The 9,961-nt window shown below is 52.2% G+C and overlaps 1 pseudogene; it reads left to right on the top strand.

Moving 5' to 3' along the window:
* Window positions 1-1,495: 1,495 nt before the first annotated feature.
* On the top strand, window positions 1,496-9,629 carry LOC141582715 (phospholipid phosphatase 2-like; annotated as a pseudogene).
* The last annotated feature ends 332 nt before the right edge of the window (window positions 9,630-9,961 follow it).

Genomic DNA, 9,961 nt, shown 5'->3' with positions numbered 1-9,961 from the left:
CAGACCTCTGCTGTCTTCACTGCTTTATTTCCCCAGACTCAGCCAGCATCAAAGGCGTGCCGTGTCCTAGGACCCTTGCAGCTGGCATGCAGGGAGGAGTGTGAGGCTCCCTGTCCCTCCTCAGACTCTCAGAATTCAGAAGAGCCACGCTTTTTTGTCCTTGCCCTGCTGGGCCAAAGACGCCCTGCCTTCTTTTCTCTCTGGGGTAGACACCCTGCGCTTTCGCTGTGCACCTGCCTCATGGAACAGGGAGCTGCCCCCGGCCCCTGCTCTCTGTAGCTGACTCTGGCTTCCCAGGCCCCTCAGCTCAGCAGGGCCCCGGGAGCCCCAGTGCCATGTGACACCTTCTTCTATAAGTGTGGAATTCAGGAGAATGTGCCTTTGATCCCTGAGTCACTGTGTGGCTGGCATGTGCCCTGGCATGAGAGTCAGTGACGGGCAGGGGCGAGCATGAAGGCATCTCCGCTGTGCCCCTGCTTTGGCACTTTCCTGACTTCTCTGGCCAGTTCTTAGGTTGAAATAAGTCCTGCCTGTTTTAACAGATGTTTATTAAACATCTGCCCTAGCCAGGCTCTGAGCAGCCTCCAGGGTCTCCTTCCTGAATACAATAGGCCCCTCCTGGTGCTGGCGGGTGGAGTGGGGGAGATTAAGTCCAGTGTCCCACAGGTGACTGCATAATTCCACATGGAACAAGAGGGAAAAAGAGCAGATTTTCTCTTTTATTTTTATTTATTTATTTTCTTTTTATAAATTGAGACAGAGTCTCGCCCTGTCGCCAGGCTGGAGTGCAGTGGCGCGATACCGGCTCACTGCAACTTCCATTTTCTGGTTTCAAGCAATTCTCCTGCCTCAGCCTCCCCAGTAGCTGGATTACAGGCATGCGCCACCACGCACGGCTAAACAGACCTTTCCTTTTGTGAGAGGGACGCCGGTGTGGACAGCCGGGAGGGGAGATGAAACTGAGCGGAAGTGAGAGTCACTTTGGTGCCCAGCACGTTGTCTCACACTTGTAATCTTGGACCTTTGGGAGGCTGAGGCTGGGGGGTCGCTCCAGCCCGGGAGTTTGTGACCGGCCTGGTCAACATGAGACCAGTGTCTCTACTTTTAAAAATAGAAATAAGATACTTTGGGCAGAGAGAAGTGCCTGTGCAAAGGCCCTGAGGTGAGCGTTTGCCCGGTTTGTTCAAGGAGCAGAGGGAGGGTGTGACGGTGACAGGGCCTGGGGAGTTAGTGCTCATCTGAGGGCGATGGGAAAGGGATGTTGCTTCGGCCTCCCACGTGCTGTGAGAAGAGCTCTTTCTTGCTGTCGATGGGAGGCCTCGAGGCAGGGCAGGTGTGGGGGCCCCACAGCCCAGCTGATTGGAGAACGTTGCAGCTCCCAGGCCCTTCTCCCCCTCCAGCCTCCCTGTCGCTGGTGAATGCCCAGTATAAGTGAGGATTTTACTGCGGGGTTGACTCCACCCGGTACCCCTACTGACCAGACACCCATGGGCTCATGGCCGGGGTCACCATCACGGTCACCATCATCTTTGTAAGGCAGGAGAGGTTCAGGGGGACAAGGAGGGGGGCGGGATGGGGTACAGCCTAACCCTGGGTTCCTGATGGGGGTGGCCTGGAGGTCTGTGGGGGGCTGGGGGACACAGCCTTGCCCCGAGTGGTACTTGTGGGTAATAGGAACCCCCTTTTGTTTTTTGAGACGGAGTTTCACTCTTGTTGCCCAGGCTGGAGTGCAATGGCAGGGTCTCTGCTCACTGTAACTTCTGCCTCCTGGGTTCAAGTGATTCTCTTGCCTCAGTCTCCCCAGTAGCTGGGACTACAGGCGTGCACCATCACACAGGCTAGTTTTGTATTTTTAGTAGAGATGGGGTTTCACCATGTTGGTCAAGCTGGTCTTAAACGCCCGACCTCAGGTGATCCACCCGCCTCAGCCTCCCAAAGTGCTGGGATAGCAGGCGTGAGCTACCGAGTCTATCTAGGGCTCTTTTAGAGTCCCCAGCTCTGCAGCAGCCTTGGGGAGGCCCGTGGGGAGGACTGAGGCCCAGTGAGGACCCATGGGCTGACCGGGACCCCCACTGGTCGCTGTAGCTGTCCCATGCCCAGGTCATGGTGGGAGAAGCCTACCTGGTGCACATGGACCGGCTCTATTCCCGCTCCAACTTCACCAACTACTGGCTGCCGTGTACAAGGTGCTGGGGACCTTCCTGTTTGGGGTGGCCGTGAGCCAGTCTCTGACGGACCTGGCCAAGTACACGGTCAGCCACCTGCACCCCAACTTCCTGGCCGTCTGTGACCCCGAGTGGAGCTGGGTCAACTGCTCAGTCTACGTGCAGCTGGAGAGGGTGTGCAGGGGAAACGCTGCTGATGTCACCGAGGCCAGGTGAGTGTGGATGAGCAACCTTCACTCTGGGGGGCAGTGGGAGCTGAAGAAGCCGCAGAAGCCAGGTGGTGAGCAGCCAGCAGGCAGGTGGTCAGGCAGGAGTGGGGCCTCAGGGCTCCCAGCACCCCGCAGACAGCAGGAGGCCTGCAGGAGCGTGCTCTCTCTCCTCCGAGTCTCAGTCCTGCCCTCTTCTGCACTGTCTTCTTACCATCTCTACTGATAGGTCTTTAAACGTTTCAACTCATTGTTGTCCTTTTAAAAAAAATCAAAATATTGACTTTCAAGCCTAGGGTAATGTCAGACCAAAAAAAAAAAAATCAAAATAAAATTTGTATAAGATAAAAGTCACCATTTCTTCTATTTTAATGTGTACAGTTCATTTTTAGTACATTCACAATGCTGTACAGCCATCTCCTCTACCTAATTCCAGAATATTTTCATCTCTTCAGAAGGAAATCCCGCAGCATGGGGAACATGGCAAAACCCTGTCTCTACAACACATCAAAAAATTAGGCCGGGCTAGGTGGCTCACGCCTATAATCCCCGCACTTTGGGAGGCTGAGGCGGGTGGGTTACCTGAGGTTGGGAGTTAGAGACCAGCCTGGCCAACATAGATAAATCCTGTCTCTACTAAAAATACAAAATTAGCCAGGCACGGCAGCACACGCTTATAATCCCAGCCACTCGGGAGGCTGAGGCAGGAGAATTGCTTGAACCCGGGAGGTGGAAGTTGTGGTGAGCTGAGATTGTGTCATTGCAGTCCAGCATGGGCAACAAGAGTGAAACTCCATCTCAAAGAAAAAAAAATTAGCCAGGCTTGGTGGTGGGCACCTGCAGTCCCAGCTACTGGGGAGGCTGAGATGGGAGTATCACTTGAACTCGGGAGGTAGAGGTTTCAGTGAGCCAAGATTGTGCCTACCCCAGGCTGGGTGACAGAGTGAGACCCTGTCTCAAAAAAAGGAAAGGAAAGGAAATGAAGAACCCTTGTAGCCATTAGCTGTCACTCCTCCCCCAGCCCCTGGCAACCACCATTATCCTATTTTCTGTCTGTAGATTTGCCTTTTCTCAATGTTTCATATAAATGAAATCATACACTATGTGGTCTTTGGTGTCTGCCTTCTCTTTTTCTTTCTCTAATTTTTTTTTTTTTTTTTTGAGATGGAGTTTTGCTCTTGTTGCCCAGACTGGAGTGCAATGGCATGAACTTGGCTCACTGCAACCTCCGCCTTCTGGGTTCAAGCAATTCTCCTGCCTCTGCCTCCTGAGTAGCTGGGACTACAGGCACCCGCCAATATGCCTGGCTTATTTTGTATTTTTTACTAGAGACGGGGTTTCTCCATGTTGGTCAGGCTGGTCTCGAACTACTAACCTCAGGTGATCCGCACACCCTGGCCTCCCAAAGTGCTGGGATTACAGGCATGAACCACTGTGCCCGGATTCTTTTTCTTAAAAAAATTTTGGTGGGGGTTGTGCAGGATGGCTCACACCTGTAACCCCAGCACTTTGGAAGGCCGAGGTGGGCAGATAACCTGAGGTCAGGAGTTCGAGACCAGCCCAGCCAACATGGTAAAAACCCATCTCTACTTAAAATACAAAAATTAGCTGGATGTAGTGGTGCATACCTATAATACCAGATGCTCAGGAGGCTGAGGCAGAGAATCGGTTGAACCTGGGAGGCAGAGACCACAGTGAGCCAAGATGGTGCCATTGCAGTGCCATCTGAGTGAGAGAGTGAGACTCTGACTAAAAAAAAAAAAAAATTTGGTCAGATGTGGTGGTTTGCATTTGTAAACCCAGTGCTTTGGGGAGGCTGAGGTGGGCAAATCACTTGAGGCCAGGAGTTCGAGACCAACCAGATCAACATGGAGAAATCCCATCTCTACTAAAAATACAAAAATTAGCCCGGCCTGGTTACGGATGCCTGTAATCCCAGCTACTCAGGAGGCCGAGGCAGGAGAATCGCTTGAACCCGGGAGGCGGAGGTTGCAGTGAGCTGACTGTGCTCCAGCCTGGGAGACACGAGACTCTTTGTCTCAAGAAAAAAAATTGTTTTTGTTTTGCTCAAGGCTACAGGAAAAAGATAAATAAAAAGAAAAAAGAGGGTAAGTAAATAGAATAAAAACAATTGTTTTTGTATGTTTTTACTGTTTGAACACAGTGCATTCTTGTGTTTCGGAAGTTCATGTTGTAACGTTCTGTCCGTTTTTGCTTTATGTAATTTGGAGTTCTGTGGTTTACTACATTTACCTTTATAATTGCTATATCTTTTTGATAGACTGACACTTTCATCATCATAGAATGATACATATGAGTTTTGTCTCAACAATTTTCGTCTTGATGTCCATTTTGTCTGATATTAATATAGCTATTCTGGCTCTCTTTTCGTTACTGTTTGCATGGAATATTTTTTTTTCCAATCTTGTACTTTAAACCTATTTATGTCTCTGACTCTAAAGTAAGTCTCATACCTAGCATAAAATTGGGCCGGGTTTTTTATGTATTGTCCAGTCTCTGATTTTTTCGAGACAGAGGCTCACTTTGTTGCCCAGGCTAGACGACGGTGATCTCAGCTCACTGCAGCCTTGGACTCCCAGGCCAAGCCATCTTCCAGCTTCAGCCTCCCGAGTGTCTAGGACTGGCCACCACATTCAGCTACTGTTTATTTATGTTTTTTGTAGAATCAGGGTTTTGCCATGTTGCCCAGGCTGGTCTTACTCCTCAGCTCAAGCGATCCACCCTCTGTGGCCTCCCAAACTGCTGGGATTACAGGTGTATGCCACCACGCCCAGCCATATCTTGACTTTTTATTCTTTTTTCCAGCATATGTTAATCTTTTTATTGAATTAAGGCATTTAACGAATCTCTGACTTTCAGTTGGAGTGTTTAATCTATTTATAGTCAGTGTAATTACTGATAAGGAAGGCCCTCTGTCATTTGGTGTAGGATTGCCTAGGTTATGCCTTCCTTGTTCAGTTCCTTGTCACTGTCTTTTACTTTTTTTTCCTTTCCTTTTTTTTTTCTTTTAGTGATGAGGATCTTGCTATCTTGCCCAGGACTTGAACTCCTGGGCTCAGACCATCTCTGCCTTCCAAGTAGCTGGGACTACAGGCATACATTACCACATCTGGCCGGTTTTTACATTTTTTTTTTTTTTTCTTAGAAATAGGGTCTGACCATGTTGCCTAGGCTGGTCTGGAATGCCTGGGCTCAAGCAGTCCTTCTGCCTTGGCCTCCCAAAGTGCTGGGATTACAGGCGTGAGCCCCCAAGCCCATTCAGGCTAAATCATCTTTTTATCTCTTTTTTGAGACAGAGTCTGGCTCTGTTGCCCAGGCTGGAGTGCAGTGGTTTGATCTCGGCTCACTGCAGCCTCTACTTCCTGGGTTTAAGCAATTCTCCTGTCTGAGCCTCCCCAGTAGCTGGAATTACAGGTGTGTATCACCACACCTGGCTAATTTTTGTATTTTCATTTTTATTATTTTTATTTATTTTATTTTTTGAGACAGAATCTCTGTCACTCAGGCTGGAGTGCAATGTATAATGGCACGATCTTGGCCCAGTGCAATCTCTGCCTCCTGGGTTCAAGTGATTCTCCTGCCTCAGCCTCTCAAGTAGCTAGGACTATGGGCATGTACCACCACATCCTTCTAATTTTTTTGTATTTTCAGTAGAGATGGGGTTTCATCATGTTGGCCAGGCTGCTCTCGAACTCCTGATCTCAGATGATCCACCCACCTTAGCCTCCCAAAGTGCTGGGATTACAGATGTAAGCCACTGTGCCTGGCCCGGCTGAATAATCTTAACTGACCTATTTTCTTTGTTTTTTTTTGAGACAGAGTCTCACTCTGTCACCCGGGCTGGAGTGCAGCGGTGCGATCTTTGCTGTCTGCAACCTCCACCTCCTGGGTTTAAACACTTCTCCTGCTTTAGTCTTCTGAGTGCTGGGATCACAGGCATGCACCACCACACCTGGACAAGTTTTGTACTTTTAGTAGAGACAGGGTTTCACCACGTCGGCCAGGCTGGTCTCGAACTCCTGACCTCAGGTGAGCCGCCTGCCTCAGCCTCCCAAGCAGTGGGATCACAGGTGTGAGCCACTGAGCCCGACCCGTTTTATTTTGTTTTAAACTATGTGTTTAGAATATTATAATGTGGCCACTCTGGAAATAGGAGTCTCGCTCCTCCCTGGGGTGTGTTCTTGCTGTTTGTTGCAGTGGTTATTTGTTTAATGACTTTTCTGACTGTGATGAGTGGCCTTCTCCTCCTGTTCTTTTAGCCTGGTGGTCAGCTAGTGATAGGACAGAGATGTCTTTAAACATCTGGAACTTAAAAAAAAAAAAAAAAAAACCCACCACACCCTCCCGAGTCTGTAGAAGGGGTCTGTGTGCCTGTGGGGTCAGCCCTTCCACGGTGAAACAGGTTTTCTCTGCCTTCACTTTCACGTCCTGCTTGTGCAGAGCTGGAAGGCCAGCTGGATGTGAGCGCAGGGCCCTCGAAGGCCTCTTCCAAGCGCCAGCACCGCTCGGCTCTTGTAGGTTCCAAGCCTTCATTCCCCAGAGCGTTTTATTCCCTGGTCTTTCCTCCTATGCTGTTTGGCTCCTCTGTTTTTTGCCTCATCTGCTCTCGTGGCCCCAGGCAGCAGAGACTAACAAATTTGTTGTAAACGTTTCCTACAAATGTCCTCCAGGTAGCACCTCGGCACTGGGAGAATGTCCAGTCAGGTGAGATCAAGGCCAGCCCTCGAACCATACCCCTGTCCGCAGTTGCAAATAAGGCCCCTTCTTGGAACCTGTGCTGGGCGTGTGGTCTGTTACCCTCAGGCCACCACAGTCTAGGCGGTGAGAGAGGGACCAGGTTGAGTTAAAATGCCACAAAGCTGTTGGTTCTGAGATCCAACTGGAATATCTGTTTTTTTTTCTTTTTCTTTGAGATGTAGTCTAGCTCTGTTGCCCAGGCAGTGGTGTGATCTTGCCTCACCCAAACCTCCACCTCACAGGTTTTCGAGTGATTCTCCTGCCTCAGCCTCCCGAGTAGCTCAGATTATAGGCATGTGGCACCACGCCTGGCTAATTTTTGTATTTTTAGTAGAGACGGGGTTTCACCATGTTGGTCAGCTGGTCTTGATCTCCTGACCTCGTGATCCACCTGCCTCAGCCCCCCAAAGTGCAGAGATTACAGGCGTGAGCCACCATGCCCGGCCTCAACTGGATTATATTAATCAAGTGTTCCTCTGGTGCCTGCAAGCTTTTGATTAGGTCCAAAAACGTTGATTGTGACTTTTTTGCCAGTTTTTTGTTGCTTCCTATTTTCTATGTTTCATTCATGTCCTTCATGGGATCTCGAATTTATATAAAAAGAAATCTTCCCTGAGTTCCACAGATGGGAGAAAATCCTGAAAATAAACGCAGTGAAAACGAAACCAGTGTTGCCTGCTTGCTGGACACTACCATCCACCCTGGGTGTTGGGTCCAGAGTCTTCACGGTTGAGGCGTCTCATGCCACAGCCCCAACTGGAGACTCTGATTCCATCATCAGATAACTGGAAAGGACAGGGAGCTCCTGGGATTTGGTGGCCTGTAACGTCAGCAGCTCCCGTGTTGAACCCTCCCTTCTGCGGGAGGGGCGGGGGCAAGGGGAGATTGGAAGATGCCGACTGAGCCGCCTGCCCTCCGACCTGCTGCCTCTCCTTCCGCAGGTTGTGTTTCTACTCGGGACACGCCTCCTTTGGGATATACTGCGTGGTGTTCCTGGCGGTGATTCCTTTTTTCTGGGGCTCGCCCGTCCAGTCACTCCCTTCCCTGGACCTCGGTTTTCCCAGCTGTAAAATGGGTGGTTCGTGGTGGTCATGGGGGCGCTCACTGACTTGCTTGTAAAGACAGGAGGCCCTGGACTGGCCGGTTTTGTGCCCCCAGCCTCGGAGCTGCCATCTGTGCAGTGGGCGTGGGAGGGCCTGGCAGGGCACAGGCTGAGGCGTCCTCTCCCATCCCAGCTCTACGTGCAGGCGGCTCTGCTGGAAGTGGGAGCGGCTGCTGCGGCCCACGGACCAGTTCTTCCTGGTGGCCTTTGCCCTCTATGTGGGCTACACCCGCGTGTCTGATCACAAACACCACTGGAGAGACATCCTTGCTGGCCTCCTGCAGGGGGCACTGGTGGCTGGCCTCACTGTGAGCTTCTGACGCTGACTCACCCCCTGTGCTGTCCAGAGACCACTCTCTGCTCATCCCTGGTCCTTCCCTGCACACTTTGGCCCCACGGAGTCCTCCCCTGGGACCCCTTCCTCCAACCGTGGTCCTTCCATGGGACCCCTCCTTTGTCCGGTTTCTCCCCTGGGATCCCTACCCCGAACTCCAGTCCTTATCTGGACCCCTCCTTCCCCCCCAGATCCTCCCCCGGACCCCTTCCCCCAACCCCAGTTCTTCCCTGGACCCCTCCTTCCCTGGGATCCCTCCTTCCCCCAATTCCTCCCCTGGGACCCCTTCCCCAACACCAGTCCATCCCTGGACCCCTCTTTCCCCCATTCCTCCCCTGAGACTCCTTCCCCCAACCCCAGCCCTTCTCTGGGACCCCCTTTTCCCCCCTATTTCTCCTCTGGGACCCCCCAACCCCAGTCCATCCTAGGACCCTTTCCTCCCCCTCCACATCCTCATCTGGGACCCCTTCCCCCAACCCCAGTTCTTCCCTGTACCCCTACCTTCACCCAGCACATCCTACCCTGGGACTCCTTGTCCCAACCCCAGTCCATTCATGGAACCCCTCCTTCCCCCATTCCTCCCTGGGAACCCTCGCCCCAAACCCAGTCCTTCCCTGGACACCTTCTTCCCCCAGTTCCTTCCCTGGGTCTCCTGCCTGCACACCGCAGCCCTTTCCTGGGCTCGTCAGCGCCCCAGTGCTCTCCGCTGGTCCTCCACTAAGAGGGCTCTCTTCCCCCACAGGCACTCTTCCTCTCATTGCCCACCTGGGACCCTGTTCCTCCCCTCCTGCTCATGCCCATGTCCCTGGTGCCTGCCCAGCCCCTGCCCAGTCTCACCTTCCTCCACTCTGCCAGGTCCGCTCCATCTCAGACTTCTTCAAAGCCCGAACCCCACAGCACTGCCGGAAGGAGGAGGAGCTGAAACGGAAGCCCAGCCTGTCACTGACGGTGACCCTGGGCAAGGCTGACCACAACCACTATGGGTACCCGCACTCCTCCTCCTGACACTGGACCCCGCCCAGGCAGGGAGTGGCTGTGAGTCCAGCTGAGGCCGGCCCCTCAGGTGGTCCCTCTGGCGCTGGGTAGGCAGTGAGGGCTCCGAACGGGCTCCAGGAACCCTGAGTAGGCTCTGCTGCCCTCTGCCCTGCACTAGACCAGAGGTCTGGGGAGGCCTAGGTAGCCCTGAGCATTTGGAGGGGTACCTATTTCTTTAGTTCCCCAAATATCCCCATTCTTTCATGGGGTTAAGGAAGGGACTGTTTTGTAAAATGTAATGTACATGTGGTTTTTAGTAAAATGGGGCATTGGTTTGACGAGTGGCCTCAGTGCCTCTGTTCCCTACGGCCGTTCTGGGACGGCGTGCCTCCTGTCAGAGGGCTCCGCGAGGGCAGGCGTC

This window comes from Saimiri boliviensis, chromosome X (genome assembly GCF_048565385.1).
Source record: "Saimiri boliviensis isolate mSaiBol1 chromosome X, mSaiBol1.pri, whole genome shotgun sequence".
Lineage (NCBI taxonomy): Eukaryota > Metazoa > Chordata > Mammalia > Primates > Cebidae > Saimiri > Saimiri boliviensis.
This window is presented reverse-complemented; position numbering and strand designations above follow the sequence as displayed.